At 40.3% G+C, this 16,461-nt stretch overlaps 1 protein-coding gene across 2 annotated transcripts in view; it reads right to left on the reverse strand.

The window, feature by feature from the left end:
• Positions 1-16,461, reverse strand: part of zfhx3.S (zinc finger homeobox 3 S homeolog) — a 78,765-nt gene that overhangs the window by 17,719 nt on the left and 44,585 nt on the right. The window lies entirely within an intron of this gene.

Consider the following 16,461-nt stretch of genomic DNA (forward strand, 5'->3'; position numbering starts at 1 on the left):
TATGGGATCCATTATCCGGAAACCCGTTATCCAGAAAGCTCCAAATTACGGAAAGGTTTCCCATAGGCGCCATTATAATCAGATAATTACATTTTTTTTAATTATTTCCCTTTTCTCTGTAGTAATAAAACAGTACCTTGAAATTTATCCAAACTAAGATATAATTAATCCTTATTGGATGTTAAACAATCCTATTAGGTTTAATTAATATTTAAATGATTTTCTAGTAAACTTAAGGTATGGAGATCCAAATTACAGAAAGATCCCTTATCTGGAAAACCCCCAGGTCCCAAGCATCCTGGATAGCAGGTCCCATACGTGTGTGTGTATAATACTTAACTGTATTATTGCACTGTTGTAATGCAGATAAGTGATGCCAGCTGACCACACATGAGCAAGTTAAACTGTAATTTGCAAATGTGAATTATATTCAGTGTGGCTAAATACGTGGATTACCCAGATTGCATAGACTCCAGTTAGCCAATCGAGATGATCAAAAAGAGCCAGCGAAAGAGTGCTAGCTCTCTTGCACTCCTGAGACAGACAATGGATTTGCACATATGCCATCAAGGAAGCAATTCACATGACATATAGTGATGTCCAGGCAGTTCATATTCCACCATAGACTGCAAACTGCCTCTATAAAGAAATAATGCCCCCTATAAAAAAAAACAAAAGACTGATGCAGTATATATATATGTATATATCTCTGTTCAACCACCAATTTTACTAACTCACCATTTCCCCTCTCTGATCACAATATGCTCACATTTCAACTCTCACTAACTCCCTCCTCACCCCCTGCTATTCCCCAAACACGTACCTACCGTGACTTGCAAGCTATAGACGTGTCACATCTCTCTTCTTCCTTTGACTCTCTTCACTCTAATATCTCAGCCATCTCATGTCCTAATGTGGCTACCTCTGTCTACTATAGTACTCTCACCACTGCCCTAAATGAGCTTGCTCCTTTAAAAACTAAACGTTCTAGACCCAAACCACTTCAACCTTGGCATACTGCTCATACAAAAGCGCTCCAAAGACACTCACGTGCACTTGAGCGTCGCTGGCGCAAATCCCGTTCAGAATCAGACTTTTGGAGCTACAAATCTGCCCTGCGCTCCTTTAACACCAGCCTCTTCCAAGCCAAACAAACATACTTTACTTCACTCATTAACTCCCTTTCTAAAAAACCAGCACAACTTTTCTCCACCTTTAACACTCTCCTTTCCCCTTCTCCACCCCCTCCATGCACATCTGTCTCTGCTCAAGATATTGCTGAGCACTTCAAAAACAAAATTGACACTATCAGAAGGGACATTACACTACTCAACCCCCCTAGACTTCCACCACCCTCCCTCCACACTCCCCAGTCCCTCCTGTGCTCCTTCACCCCTGTCACTGATGAGGAAGTCTCAAAGCTTCTGGCCTCTTCTCACCTTACCACCTGCCCGCTTGATCCAATTCCCTCAAAACTTCTCCGCAATACCAATCCGTGTCTAATCAAAGCCTTAACTCACCTATTTAATCTTTCCCTCTCAACTGGACTGTTTCCTTCTCAACTAAAACATGCTCTTGTCACCCCCATCCTGAAAAAACCCTCTCTTGATCCCTCCAATCTTGACAACCTCCGACCTATCTCTCTGCTACCTTTCATCTCTAAACTACTTGAGCGCCTAGTCTACAACCGACTTACCTCATTCCTCTCTGACAATAACCTGCTGGACCCCCTACAATCTGGTTTTAAGCCACAACACTCCACGGAAACTGCCCTGACTCGACTGACTAATGACCTTTTAACCGCTAAAGCCAACAATCACTTCTCACTACTAATACTGCTTGACCTCTCAGCCGCATTTGACACTGTAGATCACCCTCTCCTCCTCCAGTCCCTCCAGTCACTTGGCCTTCGTGACACAGCCCTGTCTTGGTTCTCTTCTTACATCACCAATCGTTCCTTCAGTGTCTCCTACAATGGAGTAGCATCTTCTCCCCTACCTCTTTCTGTTGGAGTTCCCCAAGGCTCTGTCCTGGGACCATTACTATTCTCCCTCTATACTTCCTCCCTTGGCAAATTAATAAATTCTTATGGTTTCCACTACCACCTCTATGCTGACGATACTCAGATCTATCTCTCATCTCCTGATCTCAACCCAGAACTCCTAACTCGCGTCTCCTCCTGCCTGTCCGCTATCTCTACCTGGATGTCACAACGCTACCTTAAATTAAACCTCTCTAAAACTGAAATGGTTCTCTTTCCTCCAACTAACAACAGTAGCATCCCCGAAGTATCCATCATAGTTAACAATTCCACTATCACCCCCTCTCCCCAGGCCCGGTGCCTTGGGGTTATCCTAGATTCTGCCCTGTCATTCACTCCTCATATCCAGTCACTTATTAAATCTTGTCACTTCCACCTAAGGAACATATCCAAAATACGATCATTTATCACCCAAGACGCTGCCAAAATTCTTATTCACTCTCTCATCATATCGCGTCTAGACTACTGTAACTCTCTTTTAATTGGCCTCCCCCTCCAGAGACTGTCACCTCTCCAGTCCATAATGAACACTGCTGCGAGGCTCATACACCTCAGCAACCGCTCCTCCTCTGCCTCGCCATTCTGTCAATCCCTGCACTGGCTTCCGTTACCTTTCAGAATCAAATTCAAATTAATGACACTGACTTTCAAAGCACTTCATAACTCTGCCCCACCCTACATCTCTAAACTCATCTCTATATACTCACCCACTCGCTTACTACGCTCCTCTACTGACCTGCTACTCAACTCTTCTCTCATTACCTCCTCACACGCTCGCATTCAAGACTTTGCAAGGGCTGCACCCCTCCTCTGGAACGCTCTCCCACGGTCTGTCCGACTTTCTCCCAACCTTTCTACTTTCAAGAAATCTCTGAAAACGCACTTCTTTCGAGAAGCCTACCCTCACTCTGCTTAACTACCAAACGCAATACCACATTTCTCACCCACTTAATTCGATCTTGCCCACTCCCACACCTTGTGTATTACTCCCTTCCCTTTAGACTGCATGCCTATGCATAGGGCCTTCCTCACCTTTTTGTACCTGTATTGATTGTGATGTTTGTTACTCCATATATTCTATGTATGTAATTCATGTGATGTAGTTGTATAATCACATTTACTTTACAGTGCTACGCAATATGTTGGCGCTATATAAATACATGTTAATAATAATAATAATAATATATATATATATATATATATATATATATATATATATATATATACCCCACATACTGCAGAGCAAAACATGTAATGCTAATAATTTATTAAAAATTTTAATTTGTTGACAGATATGTGTTTTTTTAACACACAAAGAGAACAATGGCCAGGCATGTTACTCTCTTTTTTTACGGAACAACATCCATGCAATCAACAGTAATCACTTGAAGCCTACGCCTTGCCTTCAGCTAAATGATGTGTAGTTCATCAGATGGCCTACAGGTGTCATCCTAACCATAGGGAGGCACAGGAGGGAACTGAGAGAAGTTATCAATCAGCCTCCGAGAAAACAGTGAACCGAAAGAACTCATAGGAAACAGAGATATAAGAAGCATTAGCATAATAAAACAAGAATATTTTCTAACTACTTCCTTAGAGGCTGCCTGCTCTAATATATGGGTCCCTAAACTGGGGAATAGCATTTCTTACACAAAAAAAAAAATCTGAGTAAAGAGACTATTTTATTAAGGTGTTTAAAGATTTACACCAGAAAAAAATGTGTAATCAATGGTGCATTATTTTATGCAGACCACTGTGTTCCCTGAAAGCATCCATTATAAAGATCTACTTGTAATAATAATAGTACTTTCTTTTACAGTGCCCAAATGCTGTAATTGTGCCATTCAGTTACACTACCTATAGGGTTGCCACCTTTTCCGGAAAAAAATACTGTCATTCCTATTTATTTATGATTTTTCCCTATTAATAACATTGGGATCACCCAACATTTTTACCGGCCAGGCCGGCAAAATACCGGCCAGGTGGCAAACCTAACTGCCTAAGACCTGACTTTTAACCCCTTCCCTCCAGTGAAAGTGCCAGGTTAAGGGTACTTCATGAAAAAAACATTGCTAGGCAACATGTTTTTTGCATAGACCTTGAACCTAGGTGCTATGTTGTTGACTTAAGTCCATTAGTAAGAAAGTTCTGGCATAAGAAGCTTTTCATATTGCAATTTTACACAGGCTTCATGGTCTCCTATAAAGCAAAACATAGCTAAATAAACTGCATTATGCCTGTGGTTTAGATAGATTTCTAGAACTTCTCAGCTCACTTCCTAAGACTTTGATCCCATTGGCCTGATCCTTCCTGGTCTGATCCTTTCTAACAGCTTCTCAACTGCACCTCCAATGTTCAATAAAACGTTTCTATGACCAGTGCAGCCCTTCCATGTCAGGTTATAGCATAATGTGTCACAAATAGCCCTTACACAATCCCATATTTTGTTTATCAGTTGTGCAGCAAAAACACTAGATTGTAATCCGTCCTGGGCCAGATTTGAATCATGCGGGTTTCTGATTTGTTCATAGAATGCGTGTTTTCCCCAAGCCCCTCTAGAATAAGTTTGATCGTTGTATATAAACTAAAATAGGTATACATGATCCATACAAAAATACTTCTATACACAACAGCATACATGCAACATCCATTCACACAAAACAAAAACGGCACATTAGAGGGCACATTTGTAGCTTGGAACTGAACTTCTTGTTTCCTGGACAGCAATTTCACTCATACACTGCCTATTTTATTGTAAGCCTCAACATGTAAGGGACATGGAGACAAATTATTTAGATCTAAAGCGTGAACAGCCATCCCCATCTCAATTCAAACAGTATAAGTTGATGTTGCTTTAATGGCTCTGCAGCGAAGTGTAAGGTAGGTGATACTTTAATTCTGTATTGAGAGACTGAAAAAGGGCGACTTTTCCCTGACCATCCTTTACTTATATAGTGCTGACATAGTCTGATGTTGATGCCACCTTTGCATAGGATTATTTCAGCATTGCTCTTTCTCTCTACCCAGATAACAGCCGTTATTTCTTCTTTCCCAAACTTCACATGGATACTAGATCTCTTGCTTCCCTGAGGTGCCTTGGGATCCCAATCAATCTGCCACACATATGGCTCATTCAGACTTCTGTATAATCAATATGCAAATGGCCTTCTGCATTGATCCTCTATTAATTTTCAATTAGGGAGCTCACAAGGGGTCTGACCAGGTCAATAATTGGAAAGCAGACAACTTGAGAATCAAGAGATTCCCAGGGTTTCTACGAGTACCTCCCATCAGTTCTCACTCTTTTGGTGGTTAAATGAATCTTTTCTCGCGCCACCTACAGCACAAGCAATAAAACTGGTAGGGAAAAAATTGGCATCACACACTGATATAGTTACATAGTTACATAGTTACATAGTTAAATTGGGTTGAAAAAAGACAAAGTCCATCAAGTTCAACCCCTCCAAATGAAAACCCAGCATCCATACACACACCCCTCCCTACTTTTAATTAAAATTCTATATACCCATACCTATATTAACTATAGAGTTTAGTATCACAATAGCCTTTAATATTATGTCTGTCCAAAAAATCATCCAAGCCATTCTTAAAGGCATTAACTGAATCAGCCATCACAACATCACCCGGCAGTGCATTCCACAACCTCACTGTCCTGACTGTGAAGAACCCTCTACGTTGCTTCAAATGAAAGTTCTTTTCTTCTAGTCTAAAGGGGTGGCCTCTGGTACGGTGATCCACTTTATGGGTAAAAAGGTCCCCTGCCATTTGTCTATAATGTCCTCTAATGTACTTGTAAAGTGTAATCATGTCCCCTCGCAAGCGCCTTTTTTCCAGAGAAAACAACCCCAACCTTGACAGTCTACCCTCATAATTTAAGTCTTCCGTCCCTCTAACCAATTTAGTTGCACGTCTCTGCACTCTCTCCAGCTCATTTATATCCCTCTTAAGGACTGGAGTCCAAAACTGAACTGCATACTCCAGATGAGGCCTTACCAGGGACCTATAAAGAGGCATAATTATGTTTTCATCCCTTGAGTTAATGCCCTTTTTTATGCAAGACAGAACTTTATTTGCTTTAGTAGCCACAGAATGACACTGCCCAGAATTAGACAACGTGTTATCTACAAAGACCCCTAGATCCTTTTCATTTAAGGAAACTCCCAACACATTGCCATTTAGTGTATAACTTGCATTTATATTATTTTTGCCAAAGTGCATAACCTTGCATTTATCAACATTGAACCTCATTTTCCAGTTTGCTGCCCAGTTTTCCAGTTTAGACAGATCACTTTGCAAAGTGGCAGCATCCTGCATGGAACCTATAGTTCTGCACAATTTAGTATCATCTGCAAAAATAGAAACAGTACTTTCAATGCCCACCTCCAGGTCATTAATAAACAAGTTGAAAAGCAAGGGACCTAGTACAGAGCCCTGCGGTACTCCACTAACAACACTGGTCCAATTAGAAAATGTTCCATTTACCACCACTCTTTGTAGTCTATCTTTTAGCCAGTTCGCTATCCAGGTACAAATACTATGTTCCAGGCCAACATTCCTTAATTTAACCAGTAACCTTTTGTGTGGCACTGTATCAAATGCTTTAGCAAAGTCTAAGTAAATCACATCCACTGCCATCCCAGAATCGAGGTCTCTACTTACATTCTCGTAAAAAGAAATTAAGTTAGTCTGGCAAGATCTATTACGCATAAAACCATGCTGGCACAAACTCATAGTATTATGATTTGCTATGAAGTCCAGTATCTTATCCTTTATTAACCCTTCGAAAAGCTTTCCTAATACTGACGTCAGACTAACTGGCCTATAGTTTTGAGGCTGAGAACGGGATCCTTTTTTGAATAGAGGCACCACATTAGCAATTCGCCAGTCTCTTGGCACAATACCAGATCTCAATGAATCCTGAAAAATTAAGTAAAGAGGTTTGGCAATCACAGAGCTAAGCTCGCTAATTACCCTGGGATGAATACCATCTGGCCCTGGACCTTTGTTAATCTTAACCTGTTCAAGTCTCTTTTGAATTTCTTCTTGTGTGAACCATGCATCATTAGTTGTATTACTAGAATTGGGAGTGTTAAGAAGGAAACCTTCACTTACTGGTTCTTCATTTGTGTAAACAGATGAAAAATACGAGTTCAGAATCTGCGCTTTTATTTTGTTTTCATCAACCAGCTGATCCCCCTCTGATAGTAAGGGTCCCACCCCTTCCTGCTTCATTTTTTTACTATTGACATATTTAAAAAATAATTTGGGATTTTTTTTACTGCTTGCTGCAATATCCTTTTCTATAGCAATTTTAGCTTGCCTTATAGCTTCTTTGCATGATTTATTGGCCTCCTTGTACCTTATAAATGTTTCGGCTGTACCAGCTAACTTGAAAGCCTTAAAAGCACGTCTTTTCTTACCCACCTCAACACCAACGCTTCTATTGAACCAAAAAGGTTTTGCTTTGCAACGACGTTCCTTGCTTACAAGTGGAATATACTGACAAGTATATTTATTAAGCAGCATTTTAAAGACTTCCCATTTTTGTTCTGTGTTTAACCCTGTGAAAAGCATTTCCCACTTAATATGTTGCAGAGATGCCCTTATACTGTCAAAGTTTGCACGTCTGAAATTTAGTGTTTTAGTTACTCCCTTATAGAATTGCTTCTGCAACAGAATCTCAAAGGAGACCATGTTATGATCACTATTCCCTAAATGCTCACCCACACAAATGTTAGAGATGAGTTCAGTATTGTTAGTTATTACAAGGTCCAAAAGAGAGTTATTCCTAGTAGGTTCTTGAACGAGCTGGAATAAAAAGTTGTCATTCAGCATATTTACAAACCTACTAGCTTTTTCTGTCTTAGCAACCCCATTACCCCAGTCAATGTCTGGATAATTGAAGTCACCCATAGCAACAACTTGACCCAGCTGTGAAGCCGCTTGTATCTGCAAGAGTAGCTGGGCTTCATACTCGACACTTATACGAGGATATCACAAGACTAAAATGCATTACGTCAACAAGGAACATTTATGTTAAAAAGGTATACTTGCCCTTGAAGCTGCACACAATTCTTTTTGCATTGCATTGTTTAGTTGACTGGCATTCCCTCAAAATAACTGATGTATGTATATAAATATATGTATTTGTATGAATCGTCAGGTAGTAATTGTAGTAAATATGTAACTTTTTCTCTAATGCAATGATTTCTTGACATGTTATATTAGCACTCCTCATGACTTTCTTATTAAATAATCCACATGGTAACTGCCTTCTAGTCTAAAACTAGTACAAGAGTTTCTTTTCGGCATTCTGAGAGGTAAGTGCAGGTATCAGCACTCATACCACAATGCCCAATTGGTCACCGGATAACCGTAATTAGTGCTCGGTTCATTAATGGGTAAAATCTTTATTGGCTCCATTGATCAGCAGACTTGTTAGCCATTCGACTAACCAATGGCAGGCGTAATGAGCTGGCTTATTGGCATAGCAATTAATGAAATCAATTTCTAGCCAGCAGCTGCTACTTGTTCCAGGAATGTTAAGAGACTGCAGCAGGGCAAATATCAACAGTGAGGAACCGGCACTACTCCCATCATGCTCTTTGCTATGGCACTAGATTGCTATTTCTGCCGAATTGAAGCAGGATCCAGCACCAAATGGTCATTGGAAAAGGAAATTCCTGGTAAAGTTATTTTGGTACTAGGACTATATGCTACTACAATGGTGATCCTAAATATAATAAGGAGGCTATATTTGTTGTGGCATTATGTGCCTGTTTATGACTAAATCTGTTTAGACTAGGCGCAGGTGAATAAAGGTATCTTATAAACAGCACAATAGACAAATATGCTAAACAGGGAGAATGAAGCTACTCCACGTTTGGTCCTTGTGAGGCAGATAATTAGGGTAATCTAGTTAGCTACCTAACAAGGACCAAACATGGAATTGTTTCAGTTTTGTTTAGCTCTACATATAACAAAAACCATTTATTTTTTTGTGATTAAAACAATAGGCAAAACGGTGTTCTGGACAGGCCCTGTTCTTTAAACCCATATTTAATATATAAATAAGTATATTATATGAGTATATTATATAAGTAGGTATACTGTCCCTTTAAACTTATTACATGTACCTTTTCTGCAGAGGGCAGTGATAAATGCCATCTGCTGTGGGTTTGGTTGGCTATGAGGAATTTCTCTATGTAGAATCCTAGAATGTCTTAGGCTTATAACATGCTAGGAGATTTGTCACTAAGACTTTTCTATGCACATGTCTCAAATAGCTTTGAATATTTTTTCCAAGCAAAATACATGGAAAATTCAGAACATGCAATATTAGTGACGATATCACGCATCCGTTAGTATCAAGTACTTCTTATAGACTTTAATAGGACAATATTAAAATAACTGCAACATTTTCCAAAGTTTTTTTTAATGTGCGAAGGATGCCCGCGTGAGTGTGCAATCCATTACGAAGAACCCATGCATTAGTAAGGGATCAGCCCATCTACTTCCAATACTAGAAATGTAGAAGGTTCCATGCCTTCACATAGAATGAATGATGCTCGCATACAAATGCACTACCAACCCTTTAAAAAAATGTATCCCAAAAGGGCACAAAAGGCAGCAAGGTTCAGTAGGCATCTTGTCTCCATAATTGAAATGGAAATGTGCACTAAATTTCACTTCTACTTTTTTCCCTTCCCTGGAATATAAGAGTAAAAATTCCTAAAATAAAATTGCAGTTTACGTACTAACTTGCATCTGCAGATCAATGGCACATTTTAAGATGCATTGATTTACAATTAGTCTGGCTTTCCCACTTAAGGCTTTAGGAGAAAATTCACTTTTCTCTTTTATGTTCTGTGATTCAAAGACGTAGCAAAAGCTTCAGGTTTTGTGGTCCCACCTATATATTATGTATAATACAATTCCCTGATTTTACACCATTTTTTTCTGGTTCCCTGAAAACATAAGATGGGGGTTCTACTGTATTTCTTTTTTTACTGTTTTTCCAAAATCTAAGTTTAATGTTTGTGTCTCTGGTGTTTCAGACTGACAGCTTAGTAATTCAGATGCAGACTCTTAACTGTTACAATTTTGCAACATTTAGTTGATACATCTCTCAGCAGTATCTCTGGAGTATTAGCAACTATTGTATCAATTCTAACAGCTGCCTGTAATGGAACCCAGAGATTCAACTCAGCAGGGACAAAGATAAGAAATGTATCAACTTAAGCTTGCCATAGATGCAAAGATCCGATCGTACGAATCATCGTACGATCGGACTTTCCCATCTCCCGACCCGCCACTAACCATTCAGATCAAAGTCTTACCAGTCAGATTAGTTAAAGAACAGATCAGCAATGTTCTGCCCCTGACAGCAATCGTACGATATCTATGTCCAACCAAAGCTAGTGACAGTCTCCCACTGAAAATCGTACGATCGGCAATACACGCAGAGATATTATCGGCAGCCAACAGAAATTTTCTAACCTTTCCGATTGTCCAAACGACCGATCTCTGCCGGACGAAAAATGTCGGGACTCTCCACACACGGTTCGAAAATCGTACGAATCCTCGATTCGTACGATCAGATCTTTGCGTCTATGGCCAGCTTAAGGGCAGAGACATGCTGCAATTCGGGGAGATTAGTCGGCCGGTGACAAATCTCTTCTTCGTGGTGACTAATCTTCCTGAACTGCCTCCCCGCCGACTAGAATGAAAATCACCGGCGGGATGGCACTCAGAGAGCTTCGTTTTCCAAAGTTGCACAAAGTTTCCTTGTGACAGTTTACAGGGTCGGCGACTACCCCTCCCAGAGCGGCTTTAGAAGGTGAGAAATTACACTTCATTATTAGAAAAACTGTGACATAAAAAAATAGAAATTCATTGGAAAAAGTCATTATTTCTGGTGATCCATCTGAAACAACTAGTTGTTTGAAGTTAAACAACCCCTTTATCGGTTCTAAATGGATACACTTAGTTGATACATTTGCTTGTTATCTTTGGCCCTGTGTTGAGCAGAATCCCTGAGTTTCATTAAGGGCAGCTGTTAAAATTGATACAATATAATATTTACAGATACTGCAGAGAAATGTATCAACAAATTGTATCAACTAAATGTAGCAAATTGTAATGCTCCTGGATCCCTGAGCCTTCAGGCCAGGGGCCTGACCCTTTTTTGGCCTGGGGACCAAAGAAGAGGCCAATTTTTTGGCAAGGACCAGGGGGTGGGTGGGTAGTCAGGGGGGTCGGGACAGGGTCGGTGTCCAATTCAGCATGCCACGTTAATTGTTCATCGGCCCACTTCAGGACTGTCCGCAGCCCCGTATATGGCGAATATGGCTAAAAATTTCATATTTTATATAATGACCTTATTGCATAAGCCTAACATTGCTTCTCAATAGCAGCAATGATCCAGGACTTCAAACTTGTCACAGTGGGTCTCCGTCTTGGAAAATGTCTGCAACACTCACATGCTCAGAGCAGCTGTTGAGAAGCTAATGGTCGTCGCAAATCATCAAGCAGAAAATAAGGTTGGTCTGTAATATAAACTGATGCTACAAAGCTGATTAATAAATTCTGATGCTAGTTGCACTGGTTTCTGTGCTGCCATGTAGTAATTATATTTATTAATTACAATCCAGCCTTATATTACGGCATTTGTATTCTATGTGTACTGTATATTGAGTCTGTCCCTAAGCTCAGGTAAGTGACAGCATCACAGAGCATGTGCAATTAATCAGCAGAAAAGAAGATGGAAGCTACTGGGGCATCTCTGGAGGCACAGATCTTCCCTGCTAAAGGGCTGTACTTTCCTTGGGTTGGTATAGAAGACCAAAACATAATGTAGTACTATTTCTAACCTACTTCTTTAGTTTAGCTTTAGTTCTCCTTTAATGGCACAGGTTAACCATTTTTTCAACTTTTGTTTTTTTTCTCAGGAACACTGTCAGCAACTAACTACACAGAAATGTTGTGTGTCCATTCGCAGGCATTTTCAAATGATATACTGTGTGTAGTTATTGCAGAAGGCATGTGATTGTCAGATTTTCTGGCACAAAGAAAGACAGAAGGTAGTGGGGTGACTACAAAAGGTACTGGCACCTTGTGTGGATCCCTTTTGAAAAACAAAATGAAATGAATCACAGTGAACTGAAGGAATTTTTAGGCATAAATGTTTTTTCCCTGCATTCCTAGGGAAGTAACCAGCAACTGGTTTCTACCCCTCCAGTATGATCAGAACAAAGCAAATCTGTAAAAATCAACTCCCTAGGGTAGAACTACACAAGCGCTTTTACCTGCGATAGCATCCATGGGATCACGTTGAACCGCAGGCATCATGTCGGATGTGCCGAATCTAAGGTAAGTAACAGGAATGTCGAATGTTGTTGCCGGGCACATCTGATGCAAACGCTGCATGTTGCATCTTCATCCGACAGTCATGACGTGCCAGATGCATGTAGCAACAATGTATGACATTCCTATTACTTATCTTAGATTCGGCGAATCCGACGTTACGCCTGCGATTCATCTCAGCACGTCGGAACAGATGCTATCGCAGGTAAAAGCGCTCGTGTAGTTACCCTTATAGTGCATGGTGTTTATACTGCTATAAACAACTGCTTGGTAGATGGCCTTGTTATTAAAATAATAATGAGAATGCAGAGCCTTATTCAACATTTTTGGGAGTGGCGCAGGTCTGTGCAGGTGAGGAGGTTACTGTAAAACAAGAACAAATCATGCAAAACTTCAGAGAAGTACATGCTATGAGAACATTGCTTGGCAGCAGCAACTCATAGCAAACACTGCACAAGGACATATCATGCTGCCTAAATGTGGCAGAACTCAAAACTCTCACCGGGAGCAAATAATAGAGCCCGTAGGAAGCTCTGATGGCAAGAATAGGCTGTCCAAATATACTATATAATCAGCAACAGAGGATAGATCAGCAAAATGTAAGTGCACTGTCACACACTCACGCGGGCATCCTTCACACAAACGGCATGAGGTGAAAAATCCAAAGCGAGCAACTGCACTCTGCTCTGTTTCATAGAAGCAAATAGATTTGGTGCTTTTTATACATTAATCAATCAATATTACTGGCCGTACATGAGCGGCACATCCAAGTTAGGAGTGACCTCCCAGGCAGACAGGACACTTTAATGCTCAGAAGACAGCTCAGAGCTTAGCAACTTTGCGTATATGTTTGTGCCTGATTAGCCCTGGAAGGCAGCGGCTGAGAGTGGTGCACTAAATATGACAAGGTTAGTTGTTTTCAATTTGCGCAGGGAGTCGAAATGAGTGAATGGAGGGGGAGGGAGTTGGAAAGGGGACTGAGGAGGATGGGTGGACTAGTGGTGCTAGAATAAACTCTGGATTTTTGTTCCCATTGTAGAAGAGCAGAAGGACATAAAAACATGGATTTACCTTTTAACTGTCAAGGATTTATTTTAAAATATTTGCCACAATGAGTACCACCCAGCCATCGTACGGGGCAATGTAAAACAACGCTATTTAGATTGTAAGCTCTATGGCACAGCAACCTCCACCTTGTCTCCTAAGCTCTTAATCTTCATTGTAACCAGGTCCGGACTGAGAATTATAATAGGCCCTGGCTTTTCAGGTACACAGAGGCCCAATCAGCCCACATAGAGGCACAAACATCCCCCACCAGCCCAACATAGAGGGCCCAAGCAACCCCCACCAGCCCACTAAATACTGACTTTCTATGGGACCTTATAGCAGCCCCTCTGGCATTTGCCAGAACCCACAGATTGCCAGTCCGGGCCTGATTGTAACTGTACTTTGTATTTAGTATTGTTCTTTGTGCATTTTGTATCTATTATAGCAATGACCCCATTTTTTCTATTCATTTATTGTTCTGCTGTACAGGACCGGTAACATCAAAAAATCTAATTGTTTTAAAGTAATAAAAATATAGCAATGGGGGCAGCTATTCAAAGGAAAAAAAGGCTTAAGCAGCAGACAGCAGATAAACTCTGGAGAACATAATGTTATCTGTTATCCACTTTTTATCTTGTGCCATATAGCCTTTTTTTGAAATCCGCCATTGCTACTCAGCTTGTTTATATGAACTAAAGTAGTGTTTCTGAAGCAAACAGGTATGGGACCCCGGTTTAACTTGCTCTGTGTGCCTGCTTGAATTATTGGACTTATTGGATATGGGGAGTGCCGTCTCCCTTAAGCCTTGTGCACCAAGTGGAACCTATTACGAAGGGCCTGAGTGTGCACGTGACCTGTTCTACACAGTCTGAAGCAAACAGATCAGTTTTATTCAGTGATATTTTCATTACTTTAAAACACTTATTTATTGGTGTTACTGTTCCTTTAAGTAGCACTATATAAATGAAAATATACATACATACAGGTATGGGACCTGCTATCCAGAATGCTCGGGACCTGGGGTTTTCCGGATAACGGAAATTGGGTCTCCATCCCTTAAGTCTACTAGGCAATCATATAAACATTAAATAAGCCCAATAGGTTGGTTTTGCCTCCAATAAGGATTAATTAGTTTGGATCAAGTACAAGGTACTGTTTTGTTATTACAGAGAAAAAGGAAATAATTGTTTAAAATGTTGATTATTTGGATAAAATGGAGTCTGTGGGAGATGGCCTTTCCGTAATTCGGATCTTTCTGGATAACTGGTTCCCGGATAACGGATCCCATACCTGTACTATATAACATTAGTTGTACGTATATCAATAAGTAAATGTCCTTATCCATGAGAACAGAGCACATGCTGAAATCTCTGTTCCTTGCTCTATAATACAGGTGACAGGGATAAGAGCACTGAATGACTGAATGCTTTAGAAATGCAATAAAAGGGCATCTGTTTTGCATTTGATTCCCACACTTCAGACACCTTTTGCCCTTCCATTTATAATGCTGTACACGGAGTGCACCACTGTGAATATTATACGACAGGCATGGAGGAGATCACCTCTGTGTTTATGCTTCGCCTTAACTCCCAACAGCTCATCTATATGTTTATATCAAACACATTCCATAGCCTGCAACATCCTACAATATCTGTTCTTTGTGCCCTTGAGGCTTTAAGATTCTACAAATATAAGCTGGTTGTTTTCAGAAGAATTAGAAAATATTTGTGTCCCATTCCATCCCTGCTCTCCTGGCCCCTCTGTGCAGCCGGGGGCAGATTAAATATAGGCTGGAATTATTCGTCAAACACTTTAATAAAAGGAAAATGAGGAGGATAAAGAGTTTCATATCCTCTTCCAAGCCGCTCAGCTCCAAGCAGGAGAAAGCAAACAAGAAACAGGCTCCATGACATTGTTGGCATTCCTGGGCCCTCTCTAACTTTGTCTGTGTCTTCCTGTCTATGTGCACAGCTTCATTCAAAAACATCCCTAGTGGCAAGGGAAGAATAGGGCAGAAGACTGTAAATCCAAACTCTTAAGTATGCAGGTTAATATGAAAGCAGAGGAACACACCTTGTATAGCCTTTTTACTACTGTAGAGGACATCAGGAGGTGCTACTGCTATGATGCAAGTTGCCATTTAACCAGGGCAGCGAAAAGCCCCTGGTAACGTCAAGAGCAGAAAGTCATATTTTACCTAGGAATTCAGATTTTTTTTTTTTTTTTTTGTGTAGTGCAACTTGTGATCCCGTCCCCAGGAGAGGTAAACACAGGGGAAGGTATCAGGTCGGCTGTCTTAGGAGGCAAGAAGCCACTGGAGTTCTTGCTATTAATTGTCATGTTATTATATTATAGAACGGCCAATTCTAAGCAACTTTTTATTATTTATTCTTTATAGTTTTATAGTTATTTTTTTTTTCTCCTATTCATATTCCAGCCTCTTATCCAAATCAATGCATGGTTGCTAGGGTAATTTGGACCCTAGTTACCAGATTGCTTAATATGCAAATTGAAGAGCTGCTGAATAAAAAGCTAAATAAATCAAAAACTTTCAATAATAAAAAATGAAAACAAATTGCAAATTGTCTCAGAATATCACTCTCTACATAATACTAAAAGTTATCTCAAAAAAAGTGAATGGGTAGATTTAGTTGCCTGACGACTAATCGCCTGTTCTGCGGGGCGACAATCGCCTCAAACTGCCTTCCGCCTGCTATAATGAGAAAACGCCAGCGAAATGGCACTCGCGGCGCTTCAAGTTGCTGCACGAGGAAACTTCGGGCAACTTAGAAAGGACTAAATCTCTCCGAATCTGCCAGTGTGCCCCTGCATTAACAGGTTGTTCACCATCCAAAACTTTTTCCAGTTCAGTCGGTTTTAGATAGTTTACAAGAAATAAAATACTTTTTGCAGTTACTTTCCATTTTTTATTTTTTTCCAAAATCTACGTTTAAAGTTGAATGTTCTGGTCTCTGGTGTTTCAGTCT

Source organism: Xenopus laevis, chromosome 4S, assembly GCF_017654675.1.
Source record: "Xenopus laevis strain J_2021 chromosome 4S, Xenopus_laevis_v10.1, whole genome shotgun sequence".
Classification (NCBI taxonomy): Eukaryota; Metazoa; Chordata; class Amphibia; order Anura; family Pipidae; genus Xenopus; species Xenopus laevis.